This window comes from Hyla sarda, unplaced genomic scaffold (assembly GCF_029499605.1).
Source record: "Hyla sarda isolate aHylSar1 unplaced genomic scaffold, aHylSar1.hap1 scaffold_711, whole genome shotgun sequence".
In the NCBI taxonomy this organism is placed as follows: Eukaryota; Metazoa; Chordata; class Amphibia; order Anura; family Hylidae; genus Hyla; species Hyla sarda.
This window is the reverse complement of record NW_026610731.1, coordinates 56,430-80,180: the sequence shown is the minus strand read 5'-3', so window position 1 is coordinate 80,180 and position 23,751 is coordinate 56,430. Positions and strand designations below refer to the sequence as shown.

General features: G+C 46.2%; 11 non-coding genes across 11 annotated transcripts; all 11 read right to left on the bottom strand.

Moving 5' to 3' along the window:
- Window positions 1-711: 711 nt before the first annotated feature.
- On the bottom strand, window positions 712-902 carry LOC130344314 (U2 spliceosomal RNA). The gene has a single exon (XR_008883272.1). It is a non-coding gene; the product is annotated as a U2 spliceosomal RNA (small nuclear RNA).
- A 2,082-nt stretch (window positions 903-2,984) lies between these two features.
- Window positions 2,985-3,175, bottom strand: LOC130344313 (U2 spliceosomal RNA). The gene has a single exon (XR_008883271.1). It is a non-coding gene; the product is annotated as a U2 spliceosomal RNA (small nuclear RNA).
- Window positions 3,176-5,250: 2,075 nt separating this feature from the next.
- LOC130344312 (U2 spliceosomal RNA) lies at window positions 5,251-5,441 on the bottom strand. The gene has a single exon (XR_008883270.1). It is a non-coding gene; the product is annotated as a U2 spliceosomal RNA (small nuclear RNA).
- Window positions 5,442-7,523: 2,082 nt separating this feature from the next.
- LOC130344311 (U2 spliceosomal RNA) lies at window positions 7,524-7,714 on the bottom strand. Its single transcript, XR_008883269.1, has one exon. It is a non-coding gene; the product is annotated as a U2 spliceosomal RNA (small nuclear RNA).
- Window positions 7,715-9,796: 2,082 nt separating this feature from the next.
- LOC130344310 (U2 spliceosomal RNA) lies at window positions 9,797-9,987 on the bottom strand. Its single transcript, XR_008883268.1, has one exon. It is a non-coding gene; the product is annotated as a U2 spliceosomal RNA (small nuclear RNA).
- A 2,087-nt stretch (window positions 9,988-12,074) lies between these two features.
- LOC130344309 (U2 spliceosomal RNA) lies at window positions 12,075-12,265 on the bottom strand. Its single transcript, XR_008883267.1, has one exon. It is a non-coding gene; the product is annotated as a U2 spliceosomal RNA (small nuclear RNA).
- Window positions 12,266-14,339: 2,074 nt separating this feature from the next.
- LOC130344307 (U2 spliceosomal RNA) lies at window positions 14,340-14,530 on the bottom strand. The gene has a single exon (XR_008883266.1). It is a non-coding gene; the product is annotated as a U2 spliceosomal RNA (small nuclear RNA).
- Window positions 14,531-16,615: 2,085 nt separating this feature from the next.
- LOC130344306 (U2 spliceosomal RNA) lies at window positions 16,616-16,806 on the bottom strand. Its single transcript, XR_008883265.1, has one exon. It is a non-coding gene; the product is annotated as a U2 spliceosomal RNA (small nuclear RNA).
- A 2,074-nt stretch (window positions 16,807-18,880) lies between these two features.
- On the bottom strand, window positions 18,881-19,071 carry LOC130344305 (U2 spliceosomal RNA). Its single transcript, XR_008883264.1, has one exon. It is a non-coding gene; the product is annotated as a U2 spliceosomal RNA (small nuclear RNA).
- A 2,087-nt stretch (window positions 19,072-21,158) lies between these two features.
- On the bottom strand, window positions 21,159-21,349 carry LOC130344303 (U2 spliceosomal RNA). Its single transcript, XR_008883262.1, has one exon. It is a non-coding gene; the product is annotated as a U2 spliceosomal RNA (small nuclear RNA).
- Window positions 21,350-23,435: 2,086 nt separating this feature from the next.
- LOC130344302 (U2 spliceosomal RNA) lies at window positions 23,436-23,626 on the bottom strand. Its single transcript, XR_008883261.1, has one exon. It is a non-coding gene; the product is annotated as a U2 spliceosomal RNA (small nuclear RNA).
- Between the last annotated feature and the right edge of the window lie 125 nt (window positions 23,627-23,751).

The window sequence follows — 23,751 nt, the reverse complement described above, 5'->3', positions numbered from 1 at the left end:
GTGCACAGAATTTAGCAAGGGCCTCGCACCTTCTGATGCATCAGGTAGGTGCACAATAGCATAGCCTAACCCTCTGTACTTTGGTCTATATTGATGCGGGACATAGACAGCCAGCTGATGACCAATCCATTAGTGCAATGGATGGCTGGAAGCATTTGTCTTTGCCTTTGCAATACCACAGAAGCAATGCATGGTCAATGTACAGCAATGACACACCTGTGTGAACAGCCAGGAGACCCCCCCCCCCATGTTATGTTACATAGTTACATAGTTAGTACGGTCGAAAAAAGACATATGTCCATCAAGTTCAACCAGGGAATTAAGGGGTAGGGGTGTGGCGCGATATTGGGGAAGGGATGAGATTTTATATTTCTTCATAAGCATTAATCTTATTTTGTCAATTAGGAACATTCAGCACCCACCCGCTATCAAGGCAGCTGCCTATCATGTCATGCCCTACCTGCACAGGTGTGCTGGCTACTCAAATGATCCAATTAAGGAGGCCATTTAGTCAGCAGCAGCAGAAGTCCTGTGCCTGGACGCTCCAACAGCGGCCAGACACAAGCAGAAGCAGAAGCAGCAGCAGCACCACCTTTTGTTTTTTGGCTGCAGCAGCAGCAGCAGCAAGGCCCACAGGGCTGGCTGGCTAGCTGGCTAGCCAGCAAGCAGGTAGCAATGAAAGTAGGAATCTTTCTTTTTAACCCTGTAAGGGGGTGGTGCACTGTACCCGAAGATACTGCCATATCGGGTCAATGCATAGGGCGACGGAAGCAAGCTTCGAAATCGGCCCCCGTTCTCAAAAATCCATTTAATATATGGTCCCCAGATAGGGGACGTATCAGATATTAAACTGATAAGAACAGATACTACACTTGATCTTAGCCAAAAGGCCGAGAAGCGATAACCGTGAAAGGGGCGGGCCCAACAAGGTCCCCTTCATGGGCACTATCACTGCTTGCTGTCAGGGAGGCTGCCAGACAATTTTCCATGCACACTCTGGGCTGGGGGGCAGTCAACCACCAGTACACACAGCAGAACCTAAACCCATACCATTATTGCTAAGCAGCAAGACAGGGGCCCATTGCACTCCCACGGGGCCTTTTTAAATGCAATCCATAACCCGGATTTGCCAGGAACCCTTCTTACTCCTCCTACTTGCATGTGACACTGGGCTTAGGATCTGCATAGGAAACACACACACAAGCACACACCTACCTTTGTTGCCTGCAGATGCCTCCTTGGCTGTCCCCAAACGGTATCAAACCAACACCCACGGGAAGCTGTAAGCATAGAGGACATGCCTGCACCCCATTGGACTTACCTGTGTGGGTTAAACCCGGGTTATTTGACAACCTATGGCGGTGATGGTTCTGCTCAGGCAGAGCAGTGCTGATGCTCCTCATAAAGCTGTCGCTGCTGTGAAGGTTCTAGGTGACATCACAAATCCCTATGGTTACATACACAACAAAGCTGGGTTGTTGTTGTTTACACTCTGCAAGGCCTGTGGAAGTGAGTGACATCATAGCACTGTAGTTCTGAGGGTTCTAGATGGATGCAACAATCTCCTGTTGCTTCTATGAAGGCCATAATAGACGACATCACCAAACAGCTCCATAGTCACATACACAGCAAAGGAGAGATGTTGTTTACACCTAGTGATGTCAGTGGTATTGAGTGACATCACAGCACAGTGCTAAGGCTCCTGGGCCTGGACACAGCAGCGGCTGCAATATCTCAACGGAGAATACGTTTATATATATGTGTGTGTGTGCGCGTATATATATATATATATATATATATATATATATATATATATTTCTCCGCCGAAATCACTTTTAAACCCATTTCCACCTTTTTTTCCCTTCTCTTCCTCTTACTTTTTTTTCACGTTTTTTTTACGTTTTTCTCCTTTTCGCCTCTTTTCTGGGCGTATTATTCTTCTTTTTCTTCTTTTTTTCCGTCTAATGCATACCCCATCAGTGCAGCAATGCTTATTCAATACCGCCAGCAGATGGAGACACTGGGGGATAATTTTCTAAGGATTTATACTGATTTTTCCTGTCTGAATTTGTCGCACAGAAAGTTGCAGGCCAAATATGTGTGACATTTCTGCGACTTTAGCTTCTAGAGCATTTTTACAACATTATACATAGGTGCTGAATACATAAAAAGCGACTGTTCAGCGACAGACAAGTCGCATCGGCTGAAAGTAGGCCAGAATGTCAGTCCATGTTGGAGCAGGTTTAGATACAGTCTAAAGCATAGATCTCAAAGTCTGTGCACAGAATTTAGCAAGGGCCTCGCACCTTCTGATGCATCAGGTAGGTGCACAATAGCATAGCCTAACCCTCTGTACTTTGGTCTATATTGATGCGGGACATAGACAGCCAGCTGATGACCAATCCATTAGTGCAATGGATGGCTGGAAGCATTTGTCTTTGCCTTTGCAATACCACAGAAGCAATGCATGGTCAATGTACAGCAATGACACACCTGTGTGAACAGCCAGGAGACCCCCCCCCCCATGTTATGTTACATAGTTACATAGTTAGTACGGTCGAAAAAAGACATATGTCCATCAAGTTCAACCAGGGAATTAAGGGGTAGGGGTGTGGCGCGATATTGGGGAAGGGATGAGATTTTATATTTCTTCATAAGCATTAATCTTATTTTGTCAATTAGGAACATTCAGCACCCACCCGCTATCAAGGCAGCTGCCTATCATGTCATGCCCTACCTGCACAGGTGTGCTGGCTACTCAAATGATCCAATTAAGGAGGCCATTTAGTCAGCAGCAGCAGAAGTCCTGTGCCTGGACGCTCCAACAGCGGCCAGACACAAGCAGAAGCAGAAGCAGCAGCAGCACCACCTTTTGTTTTTTGGCTGCAGCAGCAGCAGCAGCAAGGCCCACAGGGCTGGCTAGCTGGCTAGCCAGCAAGCAGGTAGCAATGAAAGTAGGAATCTTTCTTTTTAACCCTGTAAGGGGGTGGTGCACTGTACCCGAAGATACTGCCATATCGGGTCAATGCATAGGGCGACGGAAGCAAGCTTCGAAATCGGCCCCCGTTCTCAAAAATCCATTTAATATATGGTCCCCAGATAGGGGACGTATCAGATATTAAACTGATAAGAACAGATACTACACTTGATCTTAGCCAAAAGGCCGAGAAGCGATAACCGTGAAAGGGGCGGGCCCAACAAGGTCCCCTTCATGGGCACTATCACTGCTTGCTGTCAGGGAGGCTGCCAGACAATTTTCCATGCACACTCTGGGCTGGGGGGCAGTCAACCACCAGTACACACAGCAGAACCTAAACCCATACCATTATTGCTAAGCAGCAAGACAGGGGCCCATTGCACTCCCACGGGGCCTTTTTAAATGCAATCCATAACCCGGATTTGCCAGGAACCCTTCTTACTCCTCCTACTTGCATGTGACACTGGGCTTAGGATCTGCATAGGAAACACACACACAAGCACACACCTACCTTTGTTGCCTGCAGATGCCTCCTTGGCTGTCCCCAAACGGTATCAAACCAACACCCACGGGAAGCTGTAAGCATAGAGGACATGCCTGCACCCCATTGGACTTACCTGTGTGGGTTAAACCCGGGTTATTTGACAACCTATGGCGGTGATGGTTCTGCTCAGGCAGAGCAGTGCTGATGCTCCTCATAAAGCTGTCGCTGCTGTGAAGGTTCTAGGTGACATCACAAATCCCTATGGTTACATACACAACAAAGCTGGGTTGTTGTTGTTTACACTCTGCAAGGCCTGTGGAAGTGAGTGACATCATAGCACTGTAGTTCTGAGGGTTCTAGATGGATGCAACAATCTCCTGTTGCTTCTATGAAGGCCATAATAGACGACATCACCAAACAGCTCCATAGTCACATACACAGCAAAGGAGAGATGTTGTTTACACCTAGTGATGTCAGTGGTATTGAGTGACATCACAGCACAGTGCTAAGGCTCCTGGGCCTGGACACAGCAGCGGCTGCAATATCTCAACGGAGAATACGTTTATATATATGTGTGTGTGTGCGCGTATATATATATATATATATATATATATATATATATTTCTCCGCCGAAATCACTTTTAAACCCATTTCCACCTTTTTTTCCCTTCTCTTCCTCTTACTTTTTTTTCACGTTTTTTTACGTTTTTCTCCTTTTCGCCTCTTTTCTGGGCGTATTATTCTTCTTTTTCTTCTTTTTTTTCGTCTAATGCATACCCCATCAGTGCAGCAATGCTTATTCAATACCGCCAGCAGATGGAGACACTGGGGGATAATTTTCTAAGGATTTATACTGATTTTTCCTGTCTGAATTTGTCGCACAGAAAGTTGCAGGCCAAATATGTGTGACATTTCTGCGACTTTAGCTTCTAGAGCATTTTTACAACATTATACATAGGTGCTGAATACATAAAAAGCGACTGTTCAGCGACAGACAAGTCGCATCGGCTGAAAGTAGGCCAGAATGTCAGTCCATGTTGGAGCAGGTTTAGATACAGTCTAAAGCATAGATCTCAAAGTCTGTGCACAGAATTTAGCAAGGGCCTCGCACCTTCTGATGCATCAGGTAGGTGCACAATAGCATAGCCTAACCCTCTGTACTTTGGTCTATATTGATGCGGGACATAGACAGCCAGCTGATGACCAATCCATTAGTGCAATGGATGGCTGGAAGCATTTGTCTTTGCCTTTGCAATACCACAGAAGCAATGCATGGTCAATGTACAGCAATGACACACCTGTGTGAACAGCCAGGAGACCCCCCCCCCCATGTTATGTTACATAGTTACATAGTTAGTACGGTCGAAAAAAGACATATGTCCATCAAGTTCAACCAGGGAATTAAGGGGTAGGGGTGTGGCGCGATATTGGGGAAGGGATGAGATTTTATATTTCTTCATAAGCATTAATCTTATTTTGTCAATTAGGAACATTCAGCACCCACCCGCTATCAAGGCAGCTGCCTATCATGTCATGCCCTACCTGCACAGGTGTGCTGGCTACTCAAATGATCCAATTAAGGAGGCCATTTAGTCAGCAGCAGCAGAAGTCCTGTGCCTGGACGCTCCAACAGCGGCCAGACACAAGCAGAAGCAGAAGCAGCAGCAGCACCACCTTTTGTTTTTTGGCTGCAGCAGCAGCAGCAGCAAGGCCCACAGGGCTGGCTAGCTGGCTAGCCAGCAAGCAGGTAGCAATGAAAGTAGGAATCTTTCTTTTTAACCCTGTAAGGGGGTGGTGCACTGTACCCGAAGATACTGCCATATCGGGTCAATGCATAGGGCGACGGAAGCAAGCTTCGAAATCGGCCCCCGTTCTCAAAAATCCATTTAATATATGGTCCCCAGATAGGGGACGTATCAGATATTAAACTGATAAGAACAGATACTACACTTGATCTTAGCCAAAAGGCCGAGAAGCGATAACCGTGAAAGGGGCGGGCCCAACAAGGTCCCCTTCATGGGCACTATCACTGCTTGCTGTCAGGGAGGCTGCCAGACAATTTTCCATGCACACTCTGGGCTGGGGGGCAGTCAACCACCAGTACACACAGCAGAACCTAAACCCATACCATTATTGCTAAGCAGCAAGACAGGGGCCCATTGCACTCCCACGGGGCCTTTTTAAATGCAATCCATAACCCGGATTTGCCAGGAACCCTTCTTACTCCTCCTACTTGCATGTGACACTGGGCTTAGGATCTGCATAGGAAACACACACACAAGCACACACCTACCTTTGTTGCCTGCAGATGCCTCCTTGGCTGTCCCCAAACGGTATCAAACCAACACCCACGGGAAGCTGTAAGCATAGAGGACATGCCTGCACCCCATTGGACTTACCTGTGTGGGTTAAACCCGGGTTATTTGACAACCTATGACGGTGATGGTTCTGCTCAGGCAGAGCAGTGCTGATGCTCCTCATAAAGCTGTCGCTGCTGTGAAGGTTCTAGGTGACATCACAAATCCCTATGGTTACATACACAACAAAGCTGGGTTGTTGTTGTTTACACTCTGCAAGGCCTGTGGAAGTGAGTGACATCATAGCACTGTAGTTCTGAGGGTTCTAGATGGATGCAACAATCTCCTGTTGCTTCTATGAAGGCCATAATAGACGACATCACCAAACAGCTCCATAGTCACATAAACAGCAAAGGAGAGATGTTGTTTACACCTAGTGATGTCAGTGGTATTGAGTGACATCACAGCACAGTGCTAAGGCTCCTGGGCCTGGACACAGCAGCGGCTGCAATATCTCAACGGAGAATACGTTTATATATATGTGTGTGTGTGCGCGTATATATATATATATATATATATATATATATATATATATATATTCTCCGCCGAAATCACTTTTAAACCCATTTCCACCTTTTTTTCCCTTCTCTTCCTCTTACTTTTTTTTCACGTTTTTTTACGTTTTTCTCCTTTTCGCCTCTTTTCTGGGCGTATTATTCTTCTTTTTCTTCTTTTTTTTCGTCTAATGCATACCCCATCAGTGCAGCAATGCTTATTCAATACCGCCAGCAGATGGAGACACTGGGGGATAATTTTCTAAGGATTTATACTGATTTTTCCTGTCTGAATTTGTCGCACAGAAAGTTGCAGGCCAAATATGTGTGACATTTCTGCGACTTTAGCTTCTAGAGCATTTTTACAACATTATACATAGGTGCTGAATACATAAAAAGCGACTGTTCAGCGACAGACAAGTCGCATCGGCTGAAAGTAGGCCAGAATGTCAGTCCATGTTGGAGCAGGTTTAGATACAGTCTAAAGCATAGATCTCAAAGTCTGTGCACAGAATTTAGCAAGGGCCTCGCACCTTCTGATGCATCAGGTAGGTGCACAATAGCATAGCCTAACCCTCTGTACTTTGGTCTATATTGATGCGGGACATAGACAGCCAGCTGATGACCAATCCATTAGTGCAATGGATGGCTGGAAGCATTTGTCTTTGCCTTTGCAATACCACAGAAGCAATGCATGGTCAATGTACAGCAATGACACACCTGTGTGAACAGCCAGGAGACCCCACCCCCCATGTTATGTTACATAGTTACATAGTTAGTACGGTCGAAAAAAGACATATGTCCATCAAGTTCAACCAGGGAATTAAGGGGTAGGGGTGTGGCGCGATATTGGGGAAGGGATGAGATTTTATATTTCTTCATAAGCATTAATCTTATTTTGTCAATTAGGAACATTCAGCACCCACCCGCTATCAAGGCAGCTGCCTATCATGTCATGCCCTACCTGCACAGGTGTGCTGGCTACTCAAATGATCCAATTAAGGAGGCCATTTAGTCAGCAGCAGCAGAAGTCCTGTGCCTGGACGCTCCAACAGCGGCCAGACACAAGCAGAAGCAGAAGCAGCAGCAGCACCACCTTTTGTTTTTTGGCTGCAGCAGCAGCAGCAGCAAGGCCCACAGGGCTGGCTAGCTGGCTAGCCAGCAAGCAGGTAGCAATGAAAGTAGGAATCTTTCTTTTTAACCCTGTAAGGGGGTGGTGCACTGTACCCGAAGATACTGCCATATCGGGTCAATGCATAGGGCGACGGAAGCAAGCTTCGAAATCGGCCCCCGTTCTCAAAAATCCATTTAATATATGGTCCCCAGATAGGGGACGTATCAGATATTAAACTGATAAGAACAGATACTACACTTGATCTTAGCCAAAAGGCCGAGAAGCGATAACCGTGAAAGGGGCGGGCCCAACAAGGTCCCCTTCATGGGCACTATCACTGCTTGCTGTCAGGGAGGCTGCCAGACAATTTTCCATGCACACTCTGGGCTGGGGGGCAGTCAACCACCAGTACACACAGCAGAACCTAAACCCATACCATTATTGCTAAGCAGCAAGACAGGGGCCCATTGCACTCCCACGGGGCCTTTTTAAATGCAATCCATAACCCGGATTTGCCAGGAACCCTTCTTACTCCTCCTACTTGCATGTGACACTGGGCTTAGGATCTGCATAGGAAACACACACACAAGCACACACCTACCTTTGTTGCCTGCAGATGCCTCCTTGGCTGTCCCCAAACGGTATCAAACCAACACCCACGGGAAGCTGTAAGCATAGAGGACATGCCTGCACCCCATTGGACTTACCTGTGTGGGTTAAACCCGGGTTATTTGACAACCTATGGCGGTGATGGTTCTGCTCAGGCAGAGCAGTGCTGATGCTCCTCATAAAGCTGTCGCTGCTGTGAAGGTTCTAGGTGACATCACAAATCCCTATGGTTACATACACAACAAAGCTGGGTTGTTGTTGTTTACACTCTGCAAGGCCTGTGGAAGTGAGTGACATCATAGCACTGTAGTTCTGAGGGTTCTAGATGGATGCAACAATCTCCTGTTGCTTCTATGAAGGCCATAATAGACGACATCACCAAACAGCTCCATAGTCACATACACAGCAAAGGAGAGATGTTGTTTACACCTAGTGATGTCAGTGGTATTGAGTGACATCACAGCACAGTGCTAAGGCTCCTGGGCCTGGACACAGCAGCGGCTGCAATATCTCAACGGAGAATACGTTTATATATATGTGTGTGTGTGCGCGTATATATATATATATATATATATATATATATATATATATATATTTCTCCACCGAAATCACTTTTAAACCCATTTCCACCTTTTTTTCCCTTCTCTTCCTCTTACTTTTTTTTCACGTTTTTTTTCGTTTTTCTCCTTTTCGCCTCTTTTCTGGGCGTATTATTCTTCTTTTTCTTCTTTTTTTTCGTCTAATGCATACCCCATCAGTGCAGCAATGCTTATTCAATACCGCCAGCAGATGGAGACACTGGGGGATAATTTTCTAAGGATTTATACTGATTTTTCCTGTCTGAATTTGTCGCACAGAAAGTTGCAGGCCAAATATGTGTGACATTTCTGCGACTTTAGCTTCTAGAGCATTTTTACAACATTATACATAGGTGCTGAATACATAAAAAGCGACTGTTCAGCGACAGACAAGTCGCATCGGCTGAAAGTAGGCCAGAATGTCAGTCCATGTTGGAGCAGGTTTAGATACAGTCTAAAGCATAGATCTCAAAGTCTGTGCACAGAATTTAGCAAGGGCCTCGCACCTTCTGATGCATCAGGTAGGTGCACAATAGCATAGCCTAACCCTCTGTACTTTGGTCTATATTGATGCGGGACATAGACAGCCAGCTGATGACCAATCCATTAGTGCAATGGATGGCTGGAAGCATTTGTCTTTGCCTTTGCAATACCACAGAAGCAATGCATGGTCAATGTACAGCAATGACACACCTGTGTGAACAGCCAGGAGACCCCCCCCCCATGTTATGTTACATAGTTACATAGTTAGTACGGTCGAAAAAAGACATATGTCCATCAAGTTCAACCAGGGAATTAAGGGGTAGGGGTGTGGCGCGATATTGGGGAAGGGATGAGATTTTATATTTCTTCATAAGCATTAATCTTATTTTGTCAATTAGGAACATTCAGCACCCACCCGCTATCAAGGCAGCTGCCTATCATGTCATGCCCTACCTGCACAGGTGTGCTGGCTACTCAAATGATCCAATTAAGGAGGCCATTTAGTCAGCAGCAGCAGAAGTCCTGTGCCTGGACGCTCCAACAGCGGCCAGACACAAGCAGAAGCAGAAGCAGCAGCAGCACCACCTTTTGTTTTTTGGCTGCAGCAGCAGCAGCAGCAAGGCCCACAGGACTGGCTAGCTGGCTAGCCAGCAAGCAGGTAGCAATGAAAGTAGGAATCTTTCTTTTTAACCCTGTAAGGGGGTGGTGCACTGTACCCGAAGATACTGCCATATCGGGTCAATGCATAGGGCGACGGAAGCAAGCTTCGAAATCGGCCCCCGTTCTCAAAAATCCATTTAATATATGGTCCCCAGATAGGGGACGTATCAGATATTAAACTGATAAGAACAGATACTACACTTGATCTTAGCCAAAAGGCCGAGAAGCGATAACCGTGAAAGGGGCGGGCCCAACAAGGTCCCCTTCATGGGCACTATCACTGCTTGCTGTCAGGGAGGCTGCCAGACAATTTTCCATGCACACTCTGGGCTGGGGGGCAGTCAACCACCAGTACACACAGCAGAACCTAAACCCATACCATTATTGCTAAGCAGCAAGACAGGGGCCCATTGCACTCCCACGGGGCCTTTTTAAATGCAATCCATAACCCGGATTTGCCAGGAACCCTTCTTACTCCTCCTACTTGCATGTGACACTGGGCTTAGGATCTGCATAGGAAACACACACACAAGCACACACCTACCTTTGTTGCCTGCAGATGCCTCCTTGGCTGTCCCCAAACGGTATCAAACCAACACCCACGGGAAGCTGTAAGCATAGAGGACATGCCTGCACCCCATTGGACTTACCTGTGTGGGTTAAACCCGGGTTATTTGACAACCTATGGCGGTGATGGTTCTGCTCAGGCAGAGCAGTGCTGATGCTCCTCATAAAGCTGTCGCTGCTGTGAAGGTTCTAGGTGACATCACAAATCCCTATGGTTACATACACAACAAAGCTGGGTTGTTGTTGTTTACACTCTGCAAGGCCTGTGGAAGTGAGTGACATCATAGCACTGTAGTTCTGAGGGTTCTAGATGGATGCAACAATCTCCTGTTGCTTCTATGAAGGCCATAATAGACGACATCACCAAACAGCTCCATAGTCACATACACAGCAAAGGAGAGATGTTGTTTACACCTAGTGATGTCAGTGGTATTGAGTGACATCACAGCACAGTGCTAAGGCTCCTGGGCCTGGACACAGCAGCGGCTGCAATATCTCAACGGAGAATACGTTTATATATATGTGTGTGTGTGCGCGTATATATATATATATATATATATATATATATATATATATATATATATTTCTCCGCCGAAATCACTTTTAAACCCATTTCCACCTTTTTTTCCCTTCTCTTCCTCTTACTTTTTTTTCACGTTTTTTTACGTTTTTCTCCTTTTCGCCTCTTTTCTGGGCGTATTATTCTTCTTTTTCTTCTTTTTTTTCGTCTAATGCATACCCCATCAGTGCAGCAATGCTTATTCAATACCGCCAGCAGATGGAGACACTGGGGGATAATTTTCTAAGGATTTATACTGATTTTTCCTGTCTGAATTTGTCGCACAGAAAGTTGCAGGCCAAATATGTGTGACATTTCTGCGACTTTAGCTTCTAGAGCATTTTTACAACATTATACATAGGTGCTGAATACATAAAAAGCGACTGTTCAGCGACAGACAAGTCGCATCGGCTGAAAGTAGGCCAGAATGTCAGTCCATGTTGGAGCAGGTTTAGATACAGTCTAAAGCATAGATCTCAAAGTCTGTGCACAGAATTTAGCAAGGGCCTCGCACCTTCTGATGCATCAGGTAGGTGCACAATAGCATAGCCTAACCCTCTGTACTTTGGTCTATATTGATGCGGGACATAGACAGCCAGCTGATGACCAATCCATTAGTGCAATGGATGGCTGGAAGCATTTGTCTTTGCCTTTGCAATACCACAGAAGCAATGCATGGTCAATGTACAGCAATGACACACCTGTGTGAACAGCCAGGAGACCCCCCCCCCCATGTTATGTTACATAGTTACATAGTTAGTACGGTCGAAAAAAGACATATGTCCATCAAGTTCAACCAGGGAATTAAGGGGTAGGGGTGTGGCGCGATATTGGGGAAGGGATGAGATTTTATATTTCTTCATAAGCATTAATCTTATTTTGTCAATTAGGAACATTCAGCACCCACCCGCTATCAAGGCAGCTGCCTATCATGTCATGCCCTACCTGCACAGGTGTGCTGGCTACTCAAATGATCCAATTAAGGAGGCCATTTAGTCAGCAGCAGCAGAAGTCCTGTGCCTGGACGCTCCAACAGCGGCCAGACACAAGCAGAAGCAGAAGCAGCAGCAGCACCACCTTTTGTTTTTTGGCTGCAGCAGCAGCAGCAGCAAGGCCCACAGGGCTGGCTAGCTGGCTAGCCAGCAAGCAGGTAGCAATGAAAGTAGGAATCTTTCTTTTTAACCCTGTAAGGGGGTGGTGCACTGTACCCGAAGATACTGCCATATCGGGTCAATGCATAGGGCGACGGAAGCAAGCTTCGAAATCGGCCCCCGTTCTCAAAAATCCATTTAATATATGGTCCCCAGATAGGGGACGTATCAGATATTAAACTGATAAGAACAGATACTACACTTGATCTTAGCCAAAAGGCCGAGAAGCGATAACCGTGAAAGGGGCGGGCCCAACAAGGTCCCCTTCATGGGCACTATCACTGCTTGCTGTCAGGGAGGCTGCCAGACAATTTTCCATGCACACTCTGGGCTGGGGGGCAGTCAACCACCAGTACACACAGCAGAACCTAAACCCATACCATTATTGCTAAGCAGCAAGACAGGGGCCCATTGCACTCCCACGGGGCCTTTTTAAATGCAATCCATAACCCGGATTTGCCAGGAACCCTTCTTACTCCTCCTACTTGCATGTGACACTGGGCTTAGGATCTGCATAGGAAACACACACACAAGCACACACCTACCTTTGTTGCCTGCAGATGCCTCCTTGGCTGTCCCCAAACGGTATCAAACCAACACCCACGGGAAGCTGTAAGCATAGAGGACATGCCTGCACCCCATTGGACTTACCTGTGTGGGTTAAACCCGGGTTATTTGACAACCTATGGCGGTGATGGTTCTGCTCAGGCAGAGCAGTGCTGATGCTCCTCATAAAGCTGTCGCTGCTGTGAAGGTTCTAGGTGACATCACAAATCCCTATGGTTACATACACAACAAAGCTGGGTTGTTGTTGTTTACACTCTGCAAGGCCTGTGGAAGTGAGTGACATCATAGCACTGTAGTTCTGAGGGTTCTAGATGGATGCAACAATCTCCTGTTGCTTCTATGAAGGCCATAATAGACGACATCACCAAACAGCTCCATAGTCACATACACAGCAAAGGAGAGATGTTGTTTACACCTAGTGATGTCAGTGGTATTGAGTGACATCACAGCACAGTGCTAAGGCTCCTGGGCCTGGACACAGCAGCGGCTGCAATATCTCAACGGAGAATACGTTTATATATATGTGTGTGTGTGCGCGTATATATATATATATATATATATATATATATATATTTCTCCGCCGAAATCACTTTTAAACCCATTTCCACCTTTTTTTCCCTTCTCTTCCTCTTACTTTTTTTTCACGTTTTTTTACGTTTTTCTCCTTTTCGCCTCTTTTCTGGGCGTATTATTCTTCTTTTTCTTCTTTTTTTTCGTCTAATGCATACCCCATCAGTGCAGCAATGCTTATTCAATACCGCCAGCAGATGGAGACACTGGGGGATAATTTTCTAAGGATTTATACTGATTTTTCCTGTCTGAATTTGTCGCACAGAAAGTTGCAGGCCAAATATGTGTGACATTTCTGCGACTTTAGCTTCTAGAGCATTTTTACAACATTATACATAGGTGCTGAATACATAAAAAGCGACTGTTCAGCGACAGACAAGTCGCATCGGCTGAAAGTAGGCCAGAATGTCAGTCCATGTTGGAGCAGGTTTAGATACAGTCTAAAGCATAGATCTCAAAGTCTGTGCACAGAATTTAGCAAGGGCCTCGCACCTTCTGATGCATCAGGTAGGTGCACAATAGCATAGCCTAACCCTCTGTACTTTGGTCTATATTGATGCGGGACATAGACAGCCAGCTGATGACCAATCCATTAGTGCAATGGATGGCTGGAAGCATTTGTCTTTGCCTTTGCAATACCACAGAAGCAATGCATGGTCAATGTACAGCAATGACACACCTGTGTGAACAGCCAGGAGACCCCCCCCCCATGTTATGTTACATAGTTACATAGTTAGTACGGTCGAAAAAAGACATATGTCCATCAAGTTCAACCAGGGAATTAAGGGGTAGGGGTGTGGCGCGATATTGGGGAAGGGATGAGATTTTATATTTCTTCATAAGCATTAATCTTATTTTGTCAATTAGGAACATTCAGCACCCACCCGCTATCAAGGCAGCTGCCTATCATGTCATGCCCTACCTGCACAGGTGTGCTGGCTACTCAAATGATCCAATTAAGGAGGCCATTTAGTCAGCAGCAGCAGAAGTCCTGTGCCTGGACGCTCCAACAGCGGCCAGACACAAGCAGAAGCAGAAGCAGCAGCAGCACCACCTTTTGTTTTTTGGCTGCAGCAGCAGCAGCAGCAAGGCCCACAGGGCTGGCTAGCTGGCTAGCCAGCAAGCAGGTAGCAATGAAAGTAGGAATCTTTCTTTTTAACCCTGTAAGGGGGTGGTGCACTGTACCCGAAGATACTGCCATATCGGGTCAATGCATAGGGCGACGGAAGCAAGCTTCGAAATCGGCCCCCGTTCTCAAAAATCCATTTAATATATGGTCCCCAGATAGGGGACGTATCAGATATTAAACTGATAAGAACAGATACTACACTTGATCTTAGCCAAAAGGCCGAGAAGCGATAACCGTGAAAGGGGCGGGCCCAACAAGGTCCCCTTCATGGGCACTATCACTGCTTGCTGTCAGGGAGGCTGCCAGACAATTTTCCATGCACACTCTGGGCTGGGGGGCAGTCAACCACCAGTACACACAGCAGAACCTAAACCCATACCATTATTGCTAAGCAGCAAGACAGGGGCCCATTGCACTCCCACGGGGCCTTTTTAAATGCAATCCATAACCCGGATTTGCCAGGAACCCTTCTTACTCCTCCTACTTGCATGTGACACTGGGCTTAGGATCTGCATAGGAAACACACACACAAGCACACACCTACCTTTGTTGCCTGCAGATGCCTCCTTGGCTGTCCCCAAACGGTATCAAACCAACACCCACGGGAAGCTGTAAGCATAGAGGACATGCCTGCACCCCATTGGACTTACCTGTGTGGGTTAAACCCGGGTTATTTGACAACCTATGACGGTGATGGTTCTGCTCAGGCAGAGCAGTGCTGATGCTCCTCATAAAGCTGTCGCTGCTGTGAAGGTTCTAGGTGACATCACAAATCCCTATGGTTACATACACAACAAAGCTGGGTTGTTGTTGTTTACACTCTGCAAGGCCTGTGGAAGTGAGTGACATCATAGCACTGTAGTTCTGAGGGTTCTAGATGGATGCAACAATCTCCTGTTGCTTCTATGAAGGCCATAATAGACGACATCACCAAACAGCTCCATAGTCACATAAACAGCAAAGGAGAGATGTTGTTTACACCTAGTGATGTCAGTGGTATTGAGTGACATCACAGCACAGTGCTAAGGCTCCTGGGCCTGGACACAGCAGCGGCTGCAATATCTCAACGGAGAATACGTTTATATATATGTGTGTGTGTGCGCGTATATATATATATATATATATATATATATATATATATATATATATTTCTCCGCCGAAATCACTTTTAAACCCATTTCCACCTTTTTTTCCCTTCTCTTCCTCTTACTTTTTTTTCACGTTTTTTTACGTTTTTCTCCTTTTCGCCTCTTTTCTGGGCGTATTATTCTTCTTTTTCTTCTTTTTTTTCGTCTAATGCATACCCCATCAGTGCAGCAATGCTTATTCAATACCGCCAGCAGATGGAGACACTGGGGGATAATTTTCTAAGGATTTATACTGATTTTTCCTGTCTGAATTTGTCGCACAGAAAGTTGCAGGCCAAATATGTGTGACATTTCTGCGACTTTAGCTTCTAGAGCATTTTTACAACATTATACATAGGTGCTGAATACATAAAAAGCGACTGTTCAGCGACAGACAAGTCGCATCGGCTGAAAGTAGGCCAGAATGTCAGTCCATGTTGGAGCAGGTTTAGATACAGTCTAAAGCATAGATCTCAAAGTCTGTGCACAGAATTTAGCAAGGGCCTCGCACCTTCTGATGCATCAGGTAGGTGCACAATAGCATAGCCTAACCCTCTGTACTTTGGTCTATATTGATGCGGGACATAGACAGCCAGCTGATGACCAATCCATTAGTGCAATGGATGGCTGGAAGCATTTGTCTTTGCCTTTGCAATACCACAGAAGCAATGCATGGTCAATGTACAGCAATGACACACCTGTGTGAACAGCCAGGAGACCCCACCCCCCATGTTATGTTACATAGTTACATAGTTAGTACGGTCGAAAAAAGACATATGTCCATCAAGTTCAACCAGGGAATTAAGGGGTAGGGGTGTGGCGCGATATTGGGGAAGGGATGAGATTTTATATTTCTTCATAAGCATTAATCTTATTTTGTCAATTAGGAACATTCAGCACCCACCCGCTATCAAGGCAGCTGCCTATCATGTCATGCCCTACCTGCACAGGTGTGCTGGCTACTCAAATGATCCAATTAAGGAGGCCATTTAGTCAGCAGCAGCAGAAGTCCTGTGCCTGGACGCTCCAACAGCGGCCAGACACAAGCAGAAGCAGAAGCAGCAGCAGCACCACCTTTTGTTTTTTGGCTGCAGCAGCAGCAGCAGCAAGGCCCACAGGGCTGGCTAGCTGGCTAGCCAGCAAGCAGGTAGCAATGAAAGTAGGAATCTTTCTTTTTAACCCTGTAAGGGGGTGGTGCACTGTACCCGAAGATACTGCCATATCGGGTCAATGCATAGGGCGACGGAAGCAAGCTTCGAAATCGGCCCCCGTTCTCAAAAATCCATTTAATATATGGTCCCCAGATAGGGGACGTATCAGATATTAAACTGATAAGAACAGATACTACACTTGATCTTAGCCAAAAGGCCGAGAAGCGATAACCGTGAAAGGGGCGGGCCCAACAAGGTCCCCTTCATGGGCACTATCACTGCTTGCTGTCAGGGAGGCTGCCAGACAATTTTCCATGCACACTCTGGGCTGGGGGGCAGTCAACCACCAGTACACACAGCAGAACCTAAACCCATACCATTATTGCTAAGCAGCAAGACAGGGGCCCATTGCACTCCCACGGGGCCTTTTTAAATGCAATCCATAACCCGGATTTGCCAGGAACCCTTCTTACTCCTCCTACTTGCATGTGACACTGGGCTTAGGATCTGCATAGGAAACACACACACAAGCACACACCTACCTTTGTTGCCTGCAGATGCCTCCTTGGCTGTCCCCAAACGGTATCAAACCAACACCCACGGGAAGCTGTAAGCATAGAGGACATGCCTGCACCCCATTGGACTTACCTGTGTGGGTTAAACCCGGGTTATTTGACAACCTATGGCGGTGATGGTTCTGCTCAGGCAGAGCAGTGCTGATGCTCCTCATAAAGCTGTCGCTGCTGTGAAGGTTCTAGGTGACATCACAAATCCCTATGGTTACATACACAACAAAGCTGGGTTGTTGTTGTTTACACTCTGCAAGGCCTGTGGAAGTGAGTGACATCATAGCACTGTAGTTCTGAGGGTTCTAGATGGATGCAACAATCTCCTGTTGCTTCTATGAAGGCCATAATAGACGACATCACCAAACAGCTCCATAGTCACATACACAGCAAAGGAGAGATGTTGTTTACACCTAGTGATGTCAGTGGTATTGAGTGACATCACAGCACAGTGCTAAGGCTCCTGGGCCTGGACACAGCAGCGGCTGCAATATCTCAACGGAGAATACGTTTATATATATGTGTGTGTGTGCGCGTATATATATATATATATATATATATATATATATATTTCTCCACCGAAATCACTTTTAAACCCATTTCCACCTTTTTTTCCCTTCTCTTCCTCTTACTTTTTTTTCACGTTTTTTTTCGTTTTTCTCCTTTTCGCCTCTTTTCTGGGCGTATTATTCTTCTTTTTCTTCTTTTTTTTCGTCTAATGCATACCCCATCAGTGCAGCAATGCTTATTCAATACCGCCAGCAGATGGAGACACTGGGGGATAATTTTCTAAGGATTTATACTGATTTTTCCTGTCTGAATTTGTCGCACAGAAAGTTGCAGGCCAAATATGTGTGACATTTCTGCGACTTTAGCTTCTAGAGCATTTTTACAACATTATACATAGGTGCTGAATACATAAAAAGCGACTGTTCAGCGACAGACAAGTCGCATCGGCTGAAAGTAGGCCAGAATGTCAGTCCATGTTGGAGCAGGTTTAGATACAGTCTAAAGCATAGATCTCAAAGTCTGTGCACAGAATTTAGCAAGGGCCTCGCACCTTCTGATGCATCAGGTAGGTGCACAATAGCATAGCCTAACCCTCTGTACTTTGGTCTATATTGATGCGGGACATAGACAGCCAGCTGATGACCAATCCATTAGTGCAATGGATGGCTGGAAGCATTTGTCTTTGCCTTTGCAATACCACAGAAGCAATGCATGGTCAATGTACAGCAATGACACACCTGTGTGAACAGCCAGGAGACCCCCCCCCCATGTTATGTTACATAGTTACATAGTTAGTACGGTCGAAAAAAGACATATGTCCATCAAGTTCAACCAGGGAATTAAGGGGTAGGGGTGTGGCGCGATATTGGGGAAGGGATGAGATTTTATATTTCTTCATAAGCATTAATCTTATTTTGTCAATTAGGAACATTCAGCACCCACCCGCTATCAAGGCAGCTGCCTATCATGTCATGCCCTACCTGCACAGGTGTGCTGGCTACTCAAATGATCCAATTAAGGAGGCCATTTAGTCAGCAGCAGCAGAAGTCCTGTGCCTGGACGCTCCAACAGCGGCCAGACACAAGCAGAAGCAGAAGCAGCAGCAGCACCACCTTTTGTTTTTTGGCTGCAGCAGCAGCAGCAGCAAGGCCCACAGGGCTGGCTAGCTGGCTAGCCAGCAAGCAGGTAGCAATGAAAGTAGGAATCTTTCTTTTTAACCCTGTAAGGGGGTGGTGCACTGTACCCGAAGATACTGCCATATCGGGTCAATGCATAGGGCGACGGAAGCAAGCTTCGAAATCGGCCCCCGTTCTCAAAAATCCATTTAATATATGGTCCCCAGATAGGGGACGTATCAGATATTAAACTGATAAGAACAGATACTACACTTGATCTTAGCCAAAAGGCCGAGAAGCGATAACCGTGAAAGGGGCGGGCCCAACAAGGTCCCCTTCATGGGCACTATCACTGCTTGCTGTCAGGGAGGCTGCCAGACAATTTTCCATGCACACTCTGGGCTGGGGGGCAGTCAACCACCAGTACACACAGCAGAACCTAAACCCATACCATTATTGCTAAGCAGCAAGACAGGGGCCCATTGCACTCCCACGGGGCCTTTTTAAATGCAATCCATAACCCGGATTTGCCAGGAACCCTTCTTACTCCTCCTACTTGCATGTGACACTGGGCTTAGGATCTGCATAGGAAACACACACACAAGCACACACCTACCTTTGTTGCCTGCAGATGCCTCCTTGGCTGTCCCCAAACGGTATCAAACCAACACCCACGGGAAGCTGTAAGCATAGAGGACATGCCTGCACCCCATTGGACTTACCTGTGTGGGTTAAACCCGGGTTATTTGACAACCTATGGCGGTGATGGTTCTGCTCAGGCAGAGCAGTGCTGATGCTCCTCATAAAGCTGTCGCTGCTGTGAAGGTTCTAGGTGACATCACAAATCCCTATGGTTACATACACAACAAAGCTGGGTTGTTGTTGTTTACACTCTGCAAGGCCTGTGGAAGTGAGTGACATCATAGCACTGTAGTTCTGAGGGTTCTAGATGGATGCAACAATCTCCTGTTGCTTCTATGAAGGCCATAATAGACGACATCACCAAACAGCTCCATAGTCACATACACAGCAAAGGAGAGATGTTGTTTACACCTAGTGATGTCAGTGGTATTGAGTGACATCACAGCACAGTGCTAAGGCTCCTGGGCCTGGACACAGCAGCGGCTGCAATATCTCAACGGAGAATACGTTTATATATATGTGTGTGTGTGCGCGTATATATATATATATATATATATATATATATATATATATATATATATTTCTCCGCCGAAATCACTTTTAAACCCATTTCCACCTTTTTTTCCCTTCTCTTCCTCTTACTTTTTTTTCACGTTTTTTTACGTTTTTCTCCTTTTCGCCTCTTTTCTGGGCGTATTATTCTTCTTTTTCTTCTTTTTTTTCGTCTAATGCATACCCCATCAGTGCAGCAATGCTTATTCAATACCGCCAGCAGATGGAGACACTGGGGGATAATTTTCTAAGGATTTATACTGATTTTTCCTGTCTGAATTTGTCGCACAGAAAGTTGCAGGCCAAATATGTGTGACATTTCTGCGACTTTAGCTTCTAGAGCATTTTTACAACATTATACATAGGTGCTGAATACATAAAAAGCGACTGTTCAGCGACAGACAAGTCGCATCGGCTGAAAGTAGGCCAGAATGTCAGTCCATGTTGGAGCAGGTTTAGATACAGTCTAAAGCATAGATCTCAAAGTCTGTGCACAGAATTTAGCAAGGGCCTCGCACCTTCTGATGCATCAGGTAGGTGCACAATAGCATAGCCTAACCCTCTGTACTTTGGTCTATATTGATGCGGGACATAGACAGCCAGCTGATGACCAATCCATTAGTGCAATGGATGGCTGGAAGCATTTGTCTTTGCCTTTGCAATACCACAGAAGCAATGCATGGTCAATGTACAGCAATGACACACCTGTGTGAACAGCCAGGAGACCCCCCCCCCCATGTTATGTTACATAGTTACATAGTTAGTACGGTCGAAAAAAGACATATGTCCATCAAGTTCAACCAGGGAATTAAGGGGTAGGGGTGTGGCGCGATATTGGGGAAGGGATGAGATTTTATATTTCTTCATAAGCATTAATCTTATTTTGTCAATTAGGAACATTCAGCACCCACCCGCTATCAAGGCAGCTGCCTATCATGTCATGCCCTACCTGCACAGGTGTGCTGGCTACTCAAATGATCCAATTAAGGAGGCCATTTAGTCAGCAGCAGCAGAAGTCCTGTGCCTGGACGCTCCAACAGCGGCCAGACACAAGCAGAAGCAGAAGCAGCAGCAGCACCACCTTTTGTTTTTTGGCTGCAGCAGCAGCAGCAGCAAGGCCCACAGGGCTGGCTAGCTGGCTAGCCAGCAAGCAGGTAGCAATGAAAGTAGGAATCTTTCTTTTTAACCCTGTAAGGGGGTGGTGCACTGTACCCGAAGATACTGCCATATCGGGTCAATGCATAGGGCGACGGAAGCAAGCTTCGAAATCGGCCCCCGTTCTCAAAAATCCATTTAATATATGGTCCCCAGATAGGGGACGTATCAGATATTAAACTGATAAGAACAGATACTACACTTGATCTTAGCCAAAAGGCCGAGAAGCGATAACCGTGAAAGGGGCGGGCCCAACAAGGTCCCCTTCATGGGCACTATCACTGCTTGCTGTCAGGGAGGCTGCCAGACAATTTTCCATGCACACTCTGGGCTGGGGGGCAGTCAACCACCAGTACACACAGCAGAACCTAAACCCATACCATTATTGCTAAGCAGCAAGACAGGGGCCCATTGCACTCCCACGGGGCCTTTTTAAATGCAATCCATAACCCGGATTTGCCAGGAACCCTTCTTACTCCTCCTACTTGCATGTGACACTGGGCTTAGGATCTGCATAGGAAACACACACACAAGCACACACCTACCTTTGTTGCCTGCAGATGCCTCCTTGGCTGTCCCCAAACGGTATCAAACCAACACCCACGGGAAGCTGTAAGCATAGAGGACATGCCTGCACCCCATTGGACTTACCTGTGTGGGTTAAACCCGGGTTATTTGACAACCTATGGCGGTGATGGTTCTGCTCAGGCAGAGCAGTGCTGATGCTCCTCATAAAGCTGTCGCTGCTGTGAAGGTTCTAGGTGACATCACAAATCCCTATGGTTACATACACAACAAAGCTGGGTTGTTGTTGTTTACACTCTGCAAGGCCTGTGGAAGTGAGTGACATCATAGCACTGTAGTTCTGAGGGTTCTAGATGGATGCAACAATCTCCTGTTGCTTCTATGAAGGCCATAATAGACGACATCACCAAACAGCTCCATAGTCACATACACAGCAAAGGAGAGATGTTGTTTACACCTAGTGATGTCAGTGGTATTGAGTGACATCACAGCACAGTGCTAAGGCTCCTGGGCCTGGACACAGCAGCGGCTGCAATATCTCAACGGAGAATACGTTTATATATATGTGTGTGTGTGCGCGTATATATATATATATATATATATATATATATATATATATATATATTTCTCCGCCGAAATCACTTTTAAACCCATTTCCACCTTTTTTTCCCTTCTCTTCCTCTTACTTTTTTTTCACGTTTTTTTACGTTTTTCTCCTTTTCGCCTCTTTTCTGGGCGTATTATTCTTCTTTTTCTTCTTTTTTTTCGTCTAATGCATACCCCATCAGTGCAGCAATGCTTATTCAATACCGCCAGCAGATGGAGACACTGGGGGATAATTTTCTAAGGATTTATACTGATTTTTCCTGTCTGAATTTGTCGCACAGAAAGTTGCAGGCCAAATATGTGTGACATTTCTGCGACTTTAGCTTCTAGAGCATTTTTACAACATTATACATAGGTGCTGAATACATAAAAAGCGACTGTTCAGCGACAGACAAGTCGCATCGGCTGAAAGTAGGCCAGAATGTCAGTCCATGTTGGAGCAGGTTTAGATACAGTCTAAAGCATAGATCTCAAAGTCTGTGCACAGAATTTAGCAAGGGCCTCGCACCTTCTGATGCATCAGGTAGGTGCACAATAGCATAGCCTAACCCTCTGTACTTTGGTCTATATTGATGCGGGACATAGACAGCCAGCTGATGACCAATCCATTAGTGCAATGGATGGCTGGAAGCATTTGTCTTTGCCTTTGCAATACCACAGAAGCAATGCATGGTCAATGTACAGCAATGACACACCTGTGTGAACAGCCAGGAGACCCCCCCCCCCCATGTTATGTTACATAGTTACATAGTTAGTACGGTCGAAAAAAGACATATGTCCATCAAGTTCAACCAGGGAATTAAGGGGTAGGGGTGTGGCGCGATATTGGGGAAGGGATGAGATTTTATATTTCTTCATAAGCATTAATCTTATTTTGTCAATTAGGAACATTCAGCACCCACCCGCTATCAAGGCAGCTGCCTATCATGTCATGCCCTACCTGCACAGGTGTGCTGGCTACTCAAATGATCCAATTAAGGAGGCCATTTAGTCAGCAGCAGCAGAAGTCCTGTGCCTGGACGCTCCAACAGCGGCCAGACACAAGCAGAAGCAGAAGCAGCAGCAGCACCACCTTTTGTTTTTTGGCTGCAGCAGCAGCAGCAGCAAGGCCCACAGGGCTGGCTAGCTGGCTAGCCAGCAAGCAGGTAGCAATGAAAGTAGGAATCTTTCTTTTTAACCCTGTAAGGGGGTGGTGCACTGTACCCGAAGATACTGCCATATCGGGTCAATGCATAGGGCGACGGAAGCAAGCTTCGAAATCGGCCCCCGTTCTCAAAAATCCATTTAATATATGGTCCCCAGATAGGGGACGTATCAGATATTAAACTGATAAGAACAGATACTACACTTGATCTTAGCCAAAAGGCCGAGAAGCGATAACCGTGAAAGGGGCGGGCCCAACAAGGTCCCCTTCATGGGCACTATCACTGCTTGCTGTCAGGGAGGCTGCCAGACAATTTTCCATGCACACTCTGGGCTGGGGGGCAGTCAACCACCAGTACA